The 5875-nt window shown below is 43.6% G+C and overlaps 1 protein-coding gene across 6 annotated transcripts in view; it reads right to left on the bottom strand.

Moving 5' to 3' along the window:
- The window catches only part of LOC118121592 (receptor expression-enhancing protein 6), a 719670-nt gene that overhangs the window by 666229 nt on the left and 47566 nt on the right, over window positions 1–5875 (bottom strand). The gene's annotated exons all lie outside the window — the stretch shown is intronic.

Below are 5875 nucleotides of genomic sequence, written 5' to 3'. Positions count from 1 at the left end.
TGAGGACTTGATAACTAGAGACGAGGACTTGTTAACTAGAGATGAGGAGGTGATAACTAGAGACGAGGACTTGATAACTAGAGACGAGGACTTGATAACTAGAGACGAGAACTTGATAACTAGAGATGAGGAGGTGATAACTAGAGATGAGGACTTGTTAACTAGAGATGAGAACTTGATAACTAGAGATGAGGAGTTGATAACTAGAGATGAGGAGTTGATAACTAGAGACGAGGACTTGATAACTAGAGACGAGGAGTTGATAACTAGAGACGAGGACTTGATAACTAGAGACGAGGACTTGATAACTAGAGACGAGGACTTGATAACTAGAGATGAGGAGTTGATAACTAGAGACGAGGAGTTGATAACTAGAGACGAGGAGTTGATAACTAGAGACGAGGAGTTGATAACTAGAGACGAGGAGTTGATAACTAGAGACGAGGAGTTGATAACTAGAGACGAGGAGTTGATAACTAGAGACGAGGAGTTGATAACTAGAGACGAGGAGTTGATAACTAGAGACGAGGAGTTGATAACTAGAGACGAGGACTTGATAACTAGAGACGAGGAGTTGATAACTAGAGACGAGGAGTTGATAACTAGAGACGAGGAGTTGATAACTAGAGACGAGGAGTTGATAACTAGAGACGAGGAGTTGATAACTAGAGACGAGGACTTGATAACTAGAGACGAGGAGTTGATAACTAGAGACGAGGAGTTGATAACTAGAGACGAGGACTTGATAACTAGAGACGAGGACTTGATAACTAGAGACGAGGAGTTGATAACTAGAGACGAGGACTTGATAACTAGAGACGAGGACTTGATAACTAGAGACGAGGAGTTGATAACTAGAGACGAGGACTTGATAACTAGAGACGAGGAGGTGATAACTAGAGACGAGGAGTTGATAACTAGAGAGCGAGGACTTGATAACTAGAGACGAGGAGTTGATAACTAGAGACGAGGAGTTGATAACCAGAAGAGACGAGGAGTTGATAACTAGAGACGAGGAGTTGATAACTAGAGACGAGGACTTGATAACTAGAGACGAGGAGTTGATAACTAGAGACGAGGACTTGATAACTAGAGACGAGGAGTTGATAACTAGAGACGAGGACTTGATAACTAGAGATGAGGAGTTGATAACTAGAGACGAGGACTTGATAACTAGAGACGAGGAGTTGATAACTAGAGACGAGGACTTGATAACTAGAGACGAGGAGTTGATAACTAGAGACGAGGAGTTGATAACTAGAGATGAGGACTTGATAACTAGAGACGAGGAGTTGATAACTAGAGACGAGGAGTTGATAACTAGAGACGAGGAGTTGATAACTAGAGACGAGGACTTGATAACTAGAGACGAGGACTTGATAACTAGAGACGAGGACTTGATAACTAGAGACGAGGAGTTGATAACTAGAGACGAGGAGAGGATAACTAGAGATGAGGAGTTGTTAACTAGAGATGAAGACTTGTGAATCACCCTCATCATCCTCAGGTTGTTTAGTCTCTGAGGAGGATTTTCAGTCGTGGACACGGAGCCAGAATCACACGTCTGCATCACAAACAGGCTCTTTTCTGTTTTTTTCGATGTCATTTACCAACACACAGTCACACACATCTAACGCCCTGAGGGGAATCATTTTTCAACCACAACAACCGCCGACGCACACACACACACACACACACACACACACACACACACACACACACACACACACACACACACACACACACACAGTCGTAGCTCGTCTGCAGTCCCACAGGCAGGCGGAGTAAATGAGGTGGAAATGTATGAAGCCTAAAAGATCCCCGGGGAAACATTATGTGAAAGAGACACCATTTCACTGAGGAGGGGGAGACACAGGCCGGGAGGAGGAGCAGAGCTGAGAGGAGGAGCGGAGCTGAGAGGAGGAGCGGAGCTGAGAGGAGGAGCAGAGCTGAGAGGAGGAGCGGAATATAGATTCTAAACAAAGATGGACAAAACCAAGACTTCACAAATATCATCTTCTCTTTAAAAGAACTTTTGTGTAAATCTGTCGTAATCCTGGTAAAAACCAAACAAACAAACCCTGACGAAGGTTATTATTTATCTATAAATCAAATGTAAGAAAATAGTAAAAATGTTCATCAGTGTCTGAAAAACGTTTAAAGATTTTTTTGTGTTCCCAAAAGAAACCCTGAAATGATGCATCACTTATTGATAAATATTCTTATTTCTACGTTTGTTTTTCGCTTTTATTCCAAATGACCTTTTCTGTCTCAGTGAAACCTGTGAAACTAAATCTGCTCCTGGACCTGTGACAGAACTCCGAGCTGACCCTGCGGCCGTGTCTCCCTGCTTCCCTCTGACATTAATAAGATTATGTTTTTCCTTCAGGCTCTGTGAGCAACATGCTAACTGTCTGACCCTGCCCCCGCCTCCGAGGTGCTCGCCTCTCACTGTCACTCATCCCCATGGAGCCGGCAGGGGCAGCTGTACCTGCCACAGCCCCCCGCTGTACGGCAGCGGCACCTCTCACCCCCAGCAACACCTTCCACCCCTGCTGGCATTCAACAGCCACTGCCAAGATATTTAGGGCACACAGAGCTGTGTGTGTGTGTGTGTGTGTGTGTGTGTGTGTGTGTGTGTGTGTGTGTGTGTGTGTGTGTGTGTGTGTGTGTGTGTGTGTGTGTGTGTGTGTGTGTGTGTTCGTCTTGACGCTCGTACATTTCAATGCCCACGTTGGAAAAAGCCTCAGAATACACACAGATGATTCTTCTGCGTCTCTGATTACAACAACACGTCGAGATGGAGCGAAGTCCTCACCGACGGTTTCCATGGCAACACACAGCCACAAGCATCACTTCTCGGAAGTGGCGAGCTGTGCAGCACTCCGCTCGGCGGGAGCTCCTCGAGTCCTGCGGCAGTTCAGGGCCACGACAACATGTCACCTGCAAACACCAGAAGCCAATCAGACTCGTCCTTTTACCGGAGAAGGCGATGCTGCAATTTACCAACTCGCAAAGTCGCCTCAAAAAGTTCGGATTCTTTCAGAAGATGAAATCAACTGGACCGAAGTCTCCGTCCGTTTCTACATATGCATCTAATGAAATGTGCCTTTAGAGGAAAAGGAAATGAAACGTAGTTGTTGCTTTTCTTCTTTTAACGTCCAATCAGCTGGAATAAAAACATTTATTTTTATCTTTCTGATGCTTTTCCAGTTTTTCTTCTAATCATTTCACGTTTCAAACACCTCCTCTGTGACTCCCGCTCACCTCGTCCCCGTCTTCCTCGTCTTCTGTTCCGGTGTCACTTCCTGTTTGCGTGCGGCCTTCACAGCGAGCTGCGTCAGATCAGCTGCAGCCGCCTGCACGTGTGTCTGCGGTGGAAATGCAGGTCAGCAGGCAGATGGCCAAACAAACAGCGAGGATTGGATTAACACCAGGATCTAATCACATTTCAGAAACCAGAGAAAGGAGAAATGAAAAGTGGCGTCTGCATGACTCGGCTTCACGGCACAAACACAACTTAACAACCAGCTCACCCTGAAGGTCACTGGACTAATTAGGATTCACACGATAAGTCAGAACGTGTCACAGCTTATTGGAGCATTTCAGCTGCTCTACAAATATGGTTCTTTCAAAAATAAACTGGAGAAAATTATATTCCTCAACAAAATATAATCCCATGAAGCAAAAGGAGGATGCTGCTCTGCAGGTCATTGGACAAACTCTAATTATATGTTAGTAGTCAGGTAGTAATAGTATTAAATTAAATATGAATATATAAATAACATGTAAATATATAGAGATATCGCACAATCATATTCAATATAATATGAATATGAACATTTTATATAAAATTTCACAATAGCGTTCAGTAAGATATGAATTTCAATTGATTTATGGATATAAGTTAGGCAGTATATGAATATAAAATATGTAGATGTATGTATCAATATGATTTCACAATAGTAATAAATACATCTATATAAATGGGTAAATGTACCCACTGTGTGGAATAAAATAACTGCTATATGAAATACACCTAATTTGTACAAACATATGCGAGAGGACAGAAACAGTGACGGTGAAGAGTTGTGTTGTTGTGACATGAAAAGTTCGAGCTACATTTAGTTTTTATATATGAACACGCAGAAGAAATAATTGATAAAACAGACGTCGTCAGTTTTATTTATTTCAAAACAGAAACGAATCTTGTTCACCGTCTCTCTCTGTGTCTGAATCTGAACGTCATCGTCCTGTGAAGCTGCTGATTCTACGTTTCTGTCCGAGCTGTTGAAGTGATGCTTTGGTCCCCCTCCCAGCCTCCTGCAGCCGAGCATAGGGAAGCTGGGTGAGGCTGGGGGAGGCTTCTGGGCCTTTTGCTTTTGAGGAATGAGCTGTCTCTCTCTCTCTCTCTCTCTCTCTCTCTCTCTCTCTCTCTCTCTCCCCCTCTAGCAACTGGGGTGGAATAATTACGTAGCATGTGCAAAACTGAGCTCCACTGAAGTATGGAGGGAGTAATGAAGAGAAGAGACAGATGGGGGAGAAGGATGGCGGTCAGTTCCTGTGGGGGCAGCTGAGCGAGTTCTCTCAGTGTTTACAGCTGAGACCTGCAGCTCGCTCACTGGACTCAGCTCAGGAGTAGATATCATGAGTTCTGTGTGTGAGCATGAAAACCAGCAGAAATCTGTGAGTAGCTCAGAATTATTACACCTGAACGCACCTGGAGGATGGGTGCGTTTGGTTCGCTCACCTGCAGGAGGCCTCATCACGCTACACATTCATGTCAGAGGTGGAACCTGCACGGTCAAGAGTCAATGATGCTTTTTCTCTTCAGATGTTTGTTTCCTCATCTTCTCATCAGCAAAACCAGCACACTGCACTCAGACTGCAGCAGGGAACACTGACCCCCTGTGGCCAGCCCCGGACAGTACACCCTGTACAGTAGGTTGGTCTGATCTGGGCATTAAATTTCATTGAAATATCTCAACCACTAATGATGAATCACATTCAATTTGTTTAAATATTTGTTTTCATGTGAAAATCCACATTCAGACATTTACTCTTGATAAGGACACACTTATGATGATATATCTGTTATTCTGCAGTTTGTTATTTGTGCATAAACATAAATGATCAGATGGTTAAACATGATTTAACTTGACATGATTAAAAATAATGTTTTATTTTACATTTCAGGAATAATCTGTCACATCTTGTGAAGACAAAGAATTAAACCTTTATTAAAATGTCAAAGTCATAAAAATATAACAAATTTTTACATACATAAATATTTCATTAAGTGTTAGTGTTTTTCTTCTGTAAATAATTGAACTATGCAAGAATCTCTAGGACAAACTTTATTGACGAATCACTGGAACATTATTCATTTCTGTTGTGTCCCTGTGCAGAGACGGTGGAGCCTTCAAACGTGGTTTCTACGAGACGGACAGATCTTCCGTGCTCGTCTTTGTCTTCACACCGTTACACTGAGAGAATCTGTCCACGAGGCGGAGGTGGAAGGAGCTGAGGCGAGTCAGGCCTCCTCCAGAGAGTCGGGGGACGAGGACACACAACCTGGGGTGGGGACAGGAGGCCCGTTAGAGACGGTGCGTCCACAGACAGAAGTTACCTGACGAGGATGAAGGTCTCTCACCTCAGATGATGAGTGTCTCCTCCATGATGAAGACCTGCTCCGACCAACACGCCCTCCTCCTGCAGGAACCTCTGACAGTACAGGACATCTGGCTCCACCCCCAACATCTAACCACAGAAGGTAGACATGAATCTTTACTGCTAATAAACTTAATCAACATACTTATTCCACAACTTCAAAATTCTACTTTAATTAATGTTCAGCATTTCCTGTGTATATATA

This window comes from Hippoglossus stenolepis, chromosome 14 (assembly GCF_022539355.2).
Source record: "Hippoglossus stenolepis isolate QCI-W04-F060 chromosome 14, HSTE1.2, whole genome shotgun sequence".
In the NCBI taxonomy this organism is placed as follows: domain Eukaryota; kingdom Metazoa; phylum Chordata; class Actinopteri; order Pleuronectiformes; family Pleuronectidae; genus Hippoglossus; species Hippoglossus stenolepis.
This window is presented reverse-complemented; position numbering and strand designations above follow the sequence as displayed.